The sequence below is a fragment of the Lactuca saligna genome, chromosome 3 (genome assembly GCF_052625555.1).
Source record: "Lactuca saligna cultivar CGN05327 chromosome 3, ASM5262555v1, whole genome shotgun sequence".
Taxonomy (NCBI): domain Eukaryota; kingdom Viridiplantae; phylum Streptophyta; class Magnoliopsida; order Asterales; family Asteraceae; genus Lactuca; species Lactuca saligna.
This window is the reverse complement of record NC_136419.1, coordinates 117,571,715-117,586,281: the sequence shown is the minus strand read 5'-3', so window position 1 is coordinate 117,586,281 and position 14,567 is coordinate 117,571,715. Positions and strand designations below refer to the sequence as shown.

Here is a 14,567-nt window from a genome sequence, read left to right as displayed (position 1 = left end):
AAATATCGGATTTTCTGGTGTTTTACTAACAATACAAAACTTTCATTCGAACATGCTTATGAACTCACCAACATTATATATGTTGACGTTTTCAAAATAACTTTTATTCTCAGGGAATCGTTAAGCGGAAAGGTCTCCAAGAACATGTGGAATTTGTTGAATTTTTGTTATCATCATACATTGATTATTTTGGCATGTAACTTATGATACTATACTTGATGTAAACAATGTCATTTGTATTTTGATAAGTATGATGATGGTGTTATCTTGTTTCATTTATATACCATCTGGTTCGAGGGTGTGACAAGCATATACAACAGCGAGACTCTCACCACGTTTTCATTGCTTAATTGATGAAATGAGTTATTGAACACGTTCGTAAGGTCATCCATACTCACCGTACGTGAAAGCGGCACAAATGGAAACACACATTCTCTGAATGCTGCAAAACCAGAACCAAGATCGAAATAATTCCCAAACTGCAAGCCAGTGACTAATCAGGATGCTTTCGTGTCAAAGCAAACCCGATAGTCTCCAACCGGAAATAGAAGCTCTTCTCGGTTAACTGGATCAAAAGTAATAACTTACTTGCACATAAGATAGTGACATAGTAAAGGGTGAAATTCAACACCCATCGGCATGCTAGGCATGTGATATGCCCTAACGGCTAAAAATGGACGGCATAAGTAAAAAAGACCTTCCAAGCAATGTAACACCCCAAAAATCAAGGGTAAAAATTTTCATTCTTAATATGGCTTAAAACATTGATACCATTTATTTCAAACATTTCAAATCATCGTTAAGTAAAACATTTATCAGAGTTCATCCCAAAATCATTCATTGCTGAAAACATAGTGTGATGCGCTGCGATCAAGCCGACTCTTTTCCTTTGGAAACGAAGTACCCGAAACCAAAATTGATAACCTTAAGCACGAAGCTTAGTGAGTCCCCCAGAGCATACCCCACACACAATCCACATAACACATATCACATTAGCTATACAAGCTATCTCTACCACATATCACATATCATATTAGCTATACAAGCCATCTCTACCACATATCACATATCAATTAACTATAAAGCTATCTCTACCGCATACCACATAACAATTAGCTATAAAATCTTCCTTTACCACATAATACAAATCAATTAACTATAAAAGCTGCCTCTACCACATATCGCATATCAATTAACCATAAAGCTATCTCTACCATTAGCCACAAAGGATATCTCTACCCTTATCCATAAAGGTTATCTCTACCATTAGCCGTAAAGGCTATCTCTACCATTTTCCCTAAAGGCTATCTTAATCGTTAGCCCTAAAGGCTATCTCTACCATTAGCCACAAAGGTTATCTCTACCATTAGCTGTAAAAGCTATCTCTACCACGTAACATTGCATAAATATGCCACACAACTCTACACAACAAGTATACCAACTATCATAAAATGGGTCGGCCTTGGTGCCTTAGACCCGTTGATATGATGAAAAGACTCACCTCGCATTGCAGAAGCTTCCCGCATGAATTCCTTAGTTGTTGCCCTGCCAACTTCTCGAGCTGTCACTACCAAACAATATACCCAATTAGCAATTGGGCCCCATACCATAATCATTAATCCATGCATGGGGTAAAAGGATTATTCTACCCTTGACCCAATATGATCCAAACTTAGGCCCAATCCCAAAACAAAAGCCCAACACTAGGTAGGCTTCCCAAGCCCACTAGTGGCCTGCTAACGGCCCAATTTTCCAAATTAGGCTTAACCCCTCTAATGGGCCTTACTTTAAGCCCCAACATATTCGTGGCCCAAAACATCTGACTTCTGATGGTACACTACGGGCCAAAGACCCAAAGTCCACTACTTGGCCCAACCCGAGGCCCAAAACACGTCAAGCCCATAACTGATGAGTACGCGGGGCATACTCCCTTGTACGCTAAGCATACTGGCTCAAGGTGTTGTACGCTGCGCATACCTGCATGCACGCCCAACGTACTCCTCTATCAAACCACTTTTCCATTAAGTGCTTAATACTCTACTCCAGAAGCTATAGTTATGGATCCAAGTCCTCTTTAACGTCTAAAACCATAAAGTTGCTTACTTGATGGATTTGAATGACCCATATAAGCTCAAACTCCAAATATGATAAACTACTTCCATGGAAATGGTCTTAACTCATGAATGAACCCATAAAGAGCTCCAAGATGACAACTTTCTGCCTTATGGAATCATTTAGAACTGAGAGTAGCAACTCTAAGTCCTAGAATTTGGATCGAACCTCAAAGCTTCAACCTTTGGACCAAAATGGTCCTAAAACTAAATCTAAGAGATCTAAGAAGATAATCACCAAGCTCATGACTTTATACCTTGAAAAGATATGTAGAGAGGCAACAATCCCAGATCTAAACTTTCTCTTTTGCACCAACACCTTGCCTTGACCTTTGCTTCCTTGAAGAGTGGATCTTAAACACCAAAATGCTCTCATAAAGCCTTCCAAGCTCCAAGAACACTCAAAGAGGATTAGGGTTTCGTCAAAATTGTCTAAGGGTGAGAAGGAGGCTGACCCTTGAGGGTATAATGTTCTTTATATAGTGGCACACCCTAAAAATTAGGGTTTAGGGACTCTGTGCATACGTTGGGCGTACGTCTCCAACACCCGCGACTCCTCATCCCCTATACGTTGGGCATACTCTTGTGCTGGTCAACTTCATTGCAACTTTTCTCCACTAAGGACCAATAATGCCAATACCCTCAAAGTACTATAACTTCTTCGTTCTACGTATGTTTCCTACAAACTTCATATCCATAAAAAGGTGGTGAAAAACCCTATGCTCCCAACTCTACACCCGAGCTCTACAACCTGCCGCATAAGACCCGAGACCCATAAAAGGCCGAAACGGCAATTTATGCTTATCTCCTTGGCCTCCGAAGATACAATCCAACACTTTCAAAACCGAATGTTACAAGCAAGTTTTTCAAACCACAAGGACCCTTCATTTCCTGCCATTTCTTTTCTTTTTAAAATAAATTCAAAAAACGATTCATGTGTTTTACCAAATATCACAAATTCAGTCTCTGCTATATGTGAAATGATAAATTACTCTCACATGTTAGGGATATGATATGCCCTAACAACTAAAAATGGACGATATGAGTAAAAAAGACCATCAAACTCTTGCAAACCAAAAGGATCATTTATATCAAAAAAGTAAATAATGATGAAACCTTTGGTTGTCCATTTATGTAATTTTGCTTATTTTATATATTATTACATTTGTTAGGATATTCACCAAAAACATTCCCAAATAAAAATATTTTTGTACATAATTAGACCTATAACTTACAAATTAGTCATGTTTTAATAGAATATTATAAAAATAAAATAAATTATGAAAATGATCCTTATATTACATATCCATACATTTTTTTAAATAAATAGTCTCTGTCTAATAGCAAATTTATAGAAATAGTTTATATATTAGATAAATTTATAGAAAATGATCATTATCCAGTTTACAAAAAGATACATATCCATATATTTTTTTACATAAATAGTCTCTGCTTAATAACAAATTTATAGAAATAGTTCATATGTTGGATACATTTGTAGAAAATGTATCTTATCCATTAGCAAATTTATAGAAAGTGGTCATTGGATTTCACAAAATAATAATATGTTTGTTGCTTTTCACAATATTATAGAAATAATCGGTGCACAAAAGCAAAGTTACAGACGATGTCCCATGTTTTACAAAATTTCAAAAATGTACCATTTAATAACAAAAATAGTCAAATGTAAGAGAACATTGGAAAATTTGGAAAAAATATGTTGAAAATATGAAATTAATGAATCTAGCATCAGGCACGGACCATCACACTAGTTTAATCCAAGTGGGATAATGACTTAGGAGGGTAATAAGGTTTTCAGCTTGTCCGTATTAGGTTATTAAGGTTTTTTTTGTGCGTATTAGACCAATATGGTTGTTATTACCGTTTAGAAATAGTCATTTTACCGGTTTTAACGGGTAAAAAAAACTATTTCTAAACGGTAATAACAACCATATTGGTCTAATACGCACAAAAAAACCTTAATGACCTAATACGGACAAACTGGAAACCTTATTACCCTCCTAAGTCATTAACCCTAATTATTTAGAAAACATGCTTACTAATCAATGTGGCTGATTTGTTTGACTGGAAATAGTTGCTTCCATTTAAATTTATCTCACAACCCTTCCAGAACTTCTAAGTCCAGAAACTCATATGATTGATGATCTTCATTACATAAATATGCAACATTTTATCAATAACTTCTTTTTTGTCATTTAAATGTTTACATGAACACATCCATATGTACAAAAACAAAATCTCACTTTGATACCTCCCATCAATGTCTACATTTGATAACGAATGGAAATGTAAAACCAACAGGGACTTGTATAGGATGCCTATTATCAATTATTTTATAAAAAGCAAAACCACAACATGAACTAAGAAACTGAAGTTGCAAAATGAATAAAAAAACCAGCACATAAACAAATATATACATACTATATACAACACATAAACGGGAGTTTATAAAGCATGAAACTTAATGACAGGAAAAGTAAAAAACTTAAAGGAGACTTTATAGAAAGAAAGATCACCTTTACTTGCCACAAATGGTTGAAGACATCAACAAGAATATCAATATGACCATAGAATCCACATGTTATCTGATCATGACTTCAGTAGATGAACTACTGAAACGTAAGAATTGCAATTGAACTCTATTAGCATTTGAAAAGGGAATTAAGGTTCCAGAGAAGACGACGAAAGGTTAAAAAAAATTTTTTGACCATTTCTCGATTTGTGTGTGTCATCCTTGCGCAGGAGTCATGCTAATCTTCTCTGTATCATTCCAATTTTATCGGATGTCCCCAAAGGGACGATGTCACAACTGGAAATTTTGTGTCATGTAAACTATACACTCAAGCTAAAGTGAATCAAAAGCTTAAGAACATGTGTAACACCTATGATTATGACTTCAAAAACTTCAATCAAATACATCATACAAACTACTACAAATAGTCATCAAACAATTGGAGACCCTAGAAGTCCTTGCTTAAGTCCATTTTGGACTAGGACTCCCTTATTGGATCCAAATGGACCAATAAGCTTCCAATAAGACTATCATGGGCTTAGAACCCTAATTGGGCTCTAATTGGACCCACACTAATTTATTTCAACATTTTGGACCACGTTGGGCCTAGAATGAAATAAATTAATGACTATGAACCATAATTAACCTAATTTGACCCTAACAAGTCATAAAAATCACCTTTAAATTTATTTGGACCAAAAATCACTCAACTTAACCATGAAAATTGGGCTTAAGTATTTAAGGCCCAAACATCCTCTTTTCCCCTATCATTCTCGGCCCAAATCAAGCCCAAGAGGAGAGTTGACTTCACCATTGCCACCTCATTTTTATCCATTGGACATCCATGCATTATTTCTCATTCTTCCAAGCACATATCACTTCAAAATCACTTCTCTTCTCTCCTCTCTCTCACTCTTGGCCATACTCAAACACACACACATTCACAAAAATCTCTCAACTCTCTCAAGAAAACTCCTCCCTCCCCACTCAAAAATCTCGAAATTTAGAAGCTTCCAAGAGGAACTTTCAAGCTAATCATCATCTTAGGTAAGTATTTACTTATATCCATGATCTAGCTATTTCATTCCATCAAAAACCTCTTCTAAATCTATTCCAACTTGTGATCATACACCTTAGAAGTCACCAAATTCGAGATCTACCAAGGAAAGGTGCTAAGGCCGAAAAATCACTTCATTTCTTCCATCCTTTCTTCAAAAACCGAATCAACACACAAGGTGAGCTTCATACCCCCTTATTTTCGGTTTTTATAAGTTTTTGTGGGGGAGAATACAAGCAAAGGTGTAGATCCATTATTATGTGTATGTTTTGGTTGATTTCTATGCTTATATGTATGTTTTGTATGATTTTGATGCTAGATCTAGTTATGAATTGCTAAAAACCGAGATATATCTTATACTAGCATAAAATATACTACTACATACAAAGTATACCAAGAAAAATAGCTAAGTGGCTTAATAATACATACTTTGGGCTAAAAACTCATTTTTTTTTTTGACATAAATGTTAAAAATACAAAGTTAAAGGGCCCAAAATGAAATATCTCGAAATCTGATGGGTGAGATGAGTCAAAACAGATTCCATAATGTATTTTCTGAAAATATACTCTTTTGGAAGATTAAAAACATAAATTTCAAGCTTAATGGGCTAAAAATGACAATTTCGGCCCAATAGGGCCCATTATGCGAAATTTTCTGTTTTGGAGGGCCAAAACTGTGTTTTTCTGTAAAACAGTTGGTTACTAGTGTTATAAGTACTTTTCAAAGGCTTAAAATGCTTTTCAAATTTAAAAAGGACCAAAGTTGCAAAAAATTTCCAATTTGGGCCAAAAATGTAAAAATTGCGAAAAAGAGGGGTTATAACCGAGAAAACTGCAATTTCAGGGACTTAAACTGTTTTAAATGAAAAATATGCTGAAAAATATTAATTTCAATAATTTTTGGGTGTTAAAATGTCAAGAAAAATGGTTTAAGGACTAAACCGGAAATTATTTTACCTAAAGGGGGTGAAAAAGTAAATTTACAAAATAAAGAGGGGTTGTAAACAGAAAATATTCAATTGTAATTCAATACACTCGTTGTGAACAAAGATTGACACTACGACTCTCGACGAATTACAATACACAATATCACCAACAATCGTTACCAAACGAATTGATTCGATCTCGAATCAATAACAAATCCAAAACTACTAACACTATAACGCTCAATACACATATGAAACTCTTGGAACTCTTTACTCTCGTGGAATTACTCAATACGTCGACGTACACTCCTTAGGCCCAAAAGTTGCAAATCATGCTTGTCGAGTCTAGCTAGCCCGATGACATGATCTTTAGGCCCAAAGGACACTTGCTTACATGTAGTTGGGTCTAATGCGACTCGACCGCGTGTAAAAGGACTTTCAATGGCAAACATGTTGCTGGTCCCCAAGGGTCCTTCAGTGCTGCTAGTAAAGTCGGGAACTCACGATTGCGGGTTGGGCTTCGGGCCCTTCGCAATTGCAATGGTCTTGAACGACGCGGGGAAATTCCGAGGGATTCGCACCTTCTCTTTTTCCCTCCGGTCGTGGGACTACACAAGTCCGGGAGGATTGAGTTGTGTGAATAAGTGCGAGTGACGCCTAAGGGATCATTAGTACGGTTGTCGACTGGACGTTTTCATTAACGGACGTTACAACAATTCACCACCCACTGTATAGTCAATGCCTCCGGAGCTCAACAAATACCTCTAACATAACGAAACCACAACACATAAACTAATTAAAGCAAAGCGATAGGAAAACGTCGGGTTTTCCTAGGGTTTTCAACTAGTACACTTACGAACTACATGTCAAATTTCACAACTCTTACGTTTACATCTATAGAATTCAAACAAGCATACTCACGGATCTTCACATATTTTTATGCTATTCTATTTTCAGAAAATATCGGATTTTCTGGTGGTTTTTTTTTTAAAACATTACAAACATGGGATTTCAAACATTACTTATGAACTCACCAACATTTCACATGTTGACGTTTTTCAAAATACTTGTGTTCTCAGGTAACATATAAGTGAAGAGAGGACTGTACTCTATGATTGTTTTGCGGTTGTTTAAGTAACAACGAACAATGTATTTTGGAATGTAATATTTTGGAACAATGTAATGGATGTAAACGCTACCAGTTGTATCATTCCAAATGTTGGTGATGTATAATGTTATGTTTCATGTATATTCATTGTGATGGTATTCAATTGAGTCACGACAGCCCCCGGACGTTTCCGCCGTCTGGTTCGGGGGTGTGACAGGTTGGTATCAGAGCTTTGTTTATAGTGAACTAGCATATCTAGCCACACATGGATATGCAACTATAAACCAAAAAGAGGGACTAACATAACTCTGAACAAAACAAGTAAATAAAACACCCTTGCTTGCATTAGGAGTAGGAACATAACGCCGAACCAAACAAAAATAATACTAGTATCTCGGTTAAATTCAGGACTGCTCTTAGTGGTACCAAGGAGTGGATGTAGCCTGATCAACTACACTCTCTCCAAAGTATAACTAACACACATCTTGATGAGATCAGGATAGCTAGGAAATCTAAAACTATACCCCTACCACCAAAAAGAGAACGCCTGTTTAGCTTGTGCAATAGCGGTAGAGTCATAGGAAAGTGATAGCTTATTTGTATACTTTCTCCCAGTATTCATGGAGGGAGAGCATCAGGGCATTCAGTTTCACCAAGCCCTAGGAGCACACGGGATACTCGAAGATGAACCAGAGGGGAATCAGGAGGGAGTCCATGGCGTTGAACCTGACGAATACATGGACACCGACTACGAGTTCGAGGAGACCGACGATGACATGGAGGAGGATCAGGCCCCGGACATAAATCACGTCGCATCTCCTGTTAGCGAAGCGCAACAGGATCACCACGTCCCACCAGTGAATCCCGCGAGGGAAAATCGCTCCCCAGAAGCCGAGATTGCCGACTTGCGGCAACAACTGTTCGCCATGGAAGCACATGCCGTGCAAGAAGAGCTTGAGAGGGATGAGGTCATTGTAGACATGACTGAGATGGCTCAGCTGTTGGCTCAGCACTTTGGCATATGATTTCACCGTTATAGTAGGACACAGCTCATCGCGGTTAGGGATAGACTTATCGTAGTAGGTCGTTAAGAAATATGCTATGTACTCCGACTCTATGTTTAAGTGACTACACTACTCATAGAGTCGTTATGCTGTCGAACTAGTATCACTCATGTATGCTCTTACGAGCAAAATTTTCATGAAATGCGGATAATATTAATAAATTTTTACGTGTTTTGTTACGATATTACAAATTGCTATGTGTTGAGAAATTATGATTGATTGGTCAATGGTAGTAGTGTTTAAGTTCGTACCATGCACCTAGTCTGTAGGATCACGACCTCACAGAAACAACATACCCTCAACATCTTTCCGTATTGTGACAGAAAGATGCCTCCCCGACCTACTCGCGGAAACCCAGGACCAACCCCACCTGAAGTTGACTCAGCCGCTTTCCAGGCAGTTGTATCTGCAGCAGTCACTGCAGCGATTGCGCAAATTCATCAAGGGAACAATGGAGGAGTCAATGGGCAAGGAGCCGGAAGTTCGAACAACGGAATGAATCAAGGACCCCCCAAGACATGTACCTACAAGGACTTCACAAACGCCAAACCACGAACTTTTAATGGCACTGGAGGGGTGATCACTCTGAAGCGATGGATCGAAAAGGTGGAGTCGGTATTCGAGATATGCGATTGCCCTGAGCACATGAAGGTGAAGTTCGCGGCCTGCACTTTTGTGGATCAAGCGCTCACCTGGTGGAACGGACATGTAGAATCCATGACGCTTCCTGTAGCCAACTCTATGCCGTGGGCAGAGATGAAAGAAATGTTAATGGCTGAGTACTGCCCACGAGGCGAAATACAGAAAATGGAGCAAGAGCTATGGAACCTCACCGTGCAGAATGCGAATGTCGATGCCTACGTATCGAGATTTAGCGAACTATCTCTGTTGTGCCTGGGTATGATCACCTCGGAAGGAAAGAAGATTGAGCGATTCATCTGGGGACTCACATCACCAATTCAAGGGAATGTGATAGCTGCAAACCCCGAAACATTTGACAGTGCGAAAAGATTGGCAAAAAGGTTGTATGACCATAACAACAAGAAGGGAGAGAAGCCAGTGGAGACTGAGAAGACGAAGGAAAGTGATGACAAGAGGGGAAAGAACAATAAGAGGAAGGGGCGCCAGGGTCCCGACACCTCCAAGAAGCAGCAGACAGTGGCGGTTAATGTTGTTACCGCACCGGTTCCAGCCGCACCACATGCTCCAACCTCAGCCACTTCAAATGCTTCCAGACCTTATTCCGGTAATCTTCCCAAATGCAACAAGTGTGGTTTCCATTACAATGGAGAATGCAAGGATTTTCAGTGCACCAGTTGCAACCGAAGGGGACACACTGCAAAGTACTGCAAGACTTACCCTCCCCAGAACCAAAATCAGGGAACCAACAACAACAACCATCGCAACAACAACAACACCCATGCCGGCGGCAATAACGCAGGGCCTAGCCACACCTGCTTCGGATGTGGGAGGACTGGACACATCCGCCGAGACTGTCCTAACAACAACAATTTAAGAAATGGAGGAACAGGAAGGATGTTGACCATGGGTCAGGGTGAGGCTATTCAAGACCCCTCTGTTGTTACCGGTACGTTTCCCTTAAACCACACTTATGCATGCATCTTATTTGACACCGGAGCGGAGCGAAGTTTCGTAAGCAATAAGTTTAAGCATTTATTAAAACAACTGCCCCAAAAGCTAAATGAAACCTATACGGTGGAAATGGCCAATGGGAAAACCGAATCCACTGGGGAAATCTACACCGGATGTACCCTAACTCTTAATCAACACGTCTTTCGAATAGATCTAATGCCAGTGTCAATTAGGAGTTTCTATGTGATCATCGGCATGGACTGGTTAAGCCCCCACCATGCCGAAATTATGTGCCATGAGAAGGCCGTTCGTCTTCGTCTCCCAAATCACGAAACCCTAGTAATTTACGGAGACAAATCTAGCATGAACCTTCGCCTCGTTTCGTGCATCAAGGCACGAAAATATCTACGAAGGAACAATCCGGCGTTCCTGGCTCACGTGGTGGATAAAACCAAGGAGGAGATTAACGTTCGAGACATTCCCGTAGCATGTGAATTCCTGGACGTGTTTCCTGAAGATCTTCCGGGAGTACCCCCAGAGAGATAGGTTGAGTTTCGAATCGACCTCATTCCAGGAGCAACTCCTCTCGCTAAATCACCCTACCGGCTGGCTCCTGCCAAGATGCAGGAATTATCCAGCCAACTCAGCGAACTTTTGGACAAGGGATTTATTCGACCTAGTTACTCGCCATGGGGAGCTCCGGTGCTCTTCGTCAAAAAGAAGGACGGATCTTTTAGAATGTGCATCGATTACATAGAATTAAATAAACTCACAATCAAGAACCGTTACCCACTCCCACGAATCGATGACCTATTTGACCAGCTCCAAGGAGCTAGTTATTTTTCTAAAATAGATCTACGGTCCGGATACCACCAACTCAAAGTCCGGGAAGAGGATATTCCAAAAACCGCTTTCCGAACTCGCTACGGACATTATGAATTTGTCGTAATGCCCTTTGGTCTAACGAATGCCCCTGCCGCATTTATGGACCTAATGAATCGAATTTGACGACCGTTCCTCGACAACTTTGTCATTGTTTTTATCGATGACATCCTCGTCTATTCTCGAAGCAAGGAAGAGCATAGCCAACATCTTCGACAAGTCTTAGAAACTCTGGGATCAGAAAAACTTTACGTCAAACTCTCTAAGTGTGAGTTCTGGCTGCGAAGTGTGAACTTCCTAGGTCATGTAGTCAGCCAAGATGGAATCCATGTGGATCCCTCTAAGGTCAAAGCTGTAGAAGGATGGGCAATCCCGGCAACGCCCACAGAAATTCGTCAATTCTTGGGTTTAGCAGGCTACTATAGGAGATTCATTCAAAACTTCTCTAAGATCGCCAAGCCACTTACCTCGCTTACGCAAAAGGGCGTACCATTCAAATGGACAGACAAACAAGATATTGCGTTTCGAACCTTGAAACAAGCTCTCTGTAGCGCACCTGTACTATCTCTGCCTGAAGGAACGGAAGATTTTGTAGTTTACTGCGACGCGTCAAATCAGGGCTTAGGTTGCGTTCTCATGCAACGCGGGAGAGTGATAGCCTACGCATCCCGCCAACTAAAGACGCATGAAGTAAACTATACGACCCATGACCTAGAGTTAGGAGCTGTAGTCTTTGCCCTAAAAATTTGGAGGCATTACCTTTACGGTACAAAGTGCACCGTCTTCACGGATCACAAGAGTCTCCAACACATCTTAAACCAAAAGGAGCTGAACATGAGGCAACAAAGATGGGTTGAATTGCTAAACAATTATGAGTGTGAGATTAAGTACCACCCAGGCAAGGCCAACATGGTAGCTGATGCATTAAGTCGGAAGGAGTACTCTAATCGTTGTACGAAAACTCTCTCGATAACCATTCAATCTCACCTGGCCACTCAAATTGCAGTAGCCCAGTCAGAGGCCATGAAGACGGAAAATAGAGCAAGCGAAGTATTGCGCGGAATGGAAAAGAACCTGGAGGCAAAGGAGAATGGAGTATACTATTTCATGAACCGTATTTGGGTCCCTAAATTTGGAGGGTTTAGAGATGTTGTCATGAAGGAAGCCCACAAGACGCGATACTCCATTCATCCCAGTTCCGATAAGATGTATTTGGATATTAAACAACACTATTGGTGGCCTAACATGAAAACAGAAATCGCGACCTACGTCAGTAAGTGCCTTACGTGCGCCAAAGTGAAGGTGGAATACCAAAAACCCTCAGGATTGTTACAGCAACCGGCAATCCCTGAGTGGAAATGGGAGGGGATTTCTATGGACTTCATGGCCAAGCTACCCAAAACGTCGGATGGATTAGACACCATATGGGTAATAATCGACCGACTGACGAAATCTGCCCATTTCCTGCTAATTAAAGAATCGTACAAGATGGAGAGATTGACGCGTTTATACATTCGAAAGATCGTGAGACTCCACGGAATACCAACATCTATCATCTCGGATAGAGACAGTAGGTTCACGTCCCGATTTTGGCAATCACTTCATAAGGCGATGGGAACAAACCTCGATATGAGCACCGCTTATCATCCACAAACGGATGGTCAAAGCGAGCGAACCATCCAAACGCTCGAAGATATGCTCCGCGCATGCGTGATAGACTTTGGAAAGTCTTGGGATACCCACCTACCCTTAATCGAGTTCTCATACAACAATAGTTACCATTCGAGCATCAAGGTGGCTCCTTTCGAAGCACTGTACGGGCGTAAATGTAGATCACCGTTATGTTGGGCTGAAGTAGGTGACACCCAGCTAGCAAAAACACATACGTCGGACAAAGCACTAACGGGATCGGAGATCATCCGTGAAACCACGGAAAAGATCGTTCAAATCAGAGCTCGATTGCAAGCATCGCGTGACCGACAAAAGAGCTACGCTGACAAACGGCAAAAGCCCTTAGAATTTCAGGTCGGTGATCGAGTACTGTTAAAAGTCTCGCCCTGGAAAGGAGTCATTCGTTTTGGGAAGCGGGGAAAACTAAATCCACGATGCATTGGACCTTTCGAAATCGTCGCCCGAATTGGTCTAGTAGCATACAGACTACAACTATCCGCAGAGCTAAACGGTGTACACCCCGTGTTTCATGTCTCTAACCTAAAGAAGTGCCTATCAGACGAAACCCTTGTCATTCCTCTTGACGAAATCGAAATCAATGAGAATCTCCCGTTCGTCGAAGAACCAATCGAAATCATGGACAAGGAGGTGAAGCGTACTAAACAGAGTCACATCCCGATCGTGAAGGTACGGTGGAACGCAAAGCGTGGGCCAGAATTCACTTGGGAACGCGAAGATCAAATGAAGCAAAAGTACCCTCACCTATTCTAGCATTCTCAAATCTAGCTTTCAAACAGAATTTCGGGACGAAATTCCCTCTAACGGGGGGATGATGTCACAACTGGAAATTTTGTGTCATGTAAACTATACACTCAAGCTAAAGTGAATCAAAAGCTTAAGAACATGTGTAACACCTATGATTATGACTTCAAAAACTTCAATCAAATACATCATACAAAGTACTACAAATAGTCATCAAACAATTGGAGACCCTAGAAGTCCTTGCTTAAGTCCAATTTGGACTAGGACTCCCTTATTGGATCCAAATGGACCAATAAGCTTCCAATAAGACTATCATGGGCTTAGAACCCTAATTGGGCTCTAATTGGACCCCACTAATTTATTTCAACATTTTGGACCACGTTGGGCCTAGAATGAAATAAATTAATGACTATGAACCATAATTAACCTAATTTGACCCTAACAAGTCATAAAAATCACCTTTAAATTTATTTGGACCAAAAATCACTCAACTTAACCATGAAAATTGGGCTTAAGTATTTAAGGCCCAAACATCCTCTTTTCCCCCATCATTATCGGCCCAAATCAAGCCCAAGAGGAGAGTTGACTTCACCATTGCCACCTCATTTTTATCCATTGGACATCCATGCATTATTTCTCATTCTTCCATGCACATATCACTTCAAAATCACTTCTCTTCTCTCCTCTCTCTCACTCTCGGCCATACTCAAACACACACACATTCACAAAAATCTCTCAACTCTCTCAAGAAAACTCCCCCCTCCCCACTCAAAAATCTCGAAATTTAGAAGCTTCCAAGAGGAACTTTCAAGCTAATCATCATCTTAGGTAAGTATTTACTTATATCCATGATCTAGCTA

At 40.2% G+C, this 14,567-nt stretch overlaps 1 non-coding gene across 1 annotated transcript; it reads right to left on the bottom strand.

Annotated features, from left to right (window-relative positions):
• Positions 1 to 4,828: 4,828 nt before the first annotated feature.
• LOC145038087 (U6 spliceosomal RNA) lies at positions 4,829 to 4,931 on the bottom strand. Its single transcript, XR_013679157.1, has one exon. It is a non-coding gene; the product is annotated as a U6 spliceosomal RNA (small nuclear RNA).
• Between the last annotated feature and the right edge of the window lie 9,636 nt (positions 4,932 to 14,567).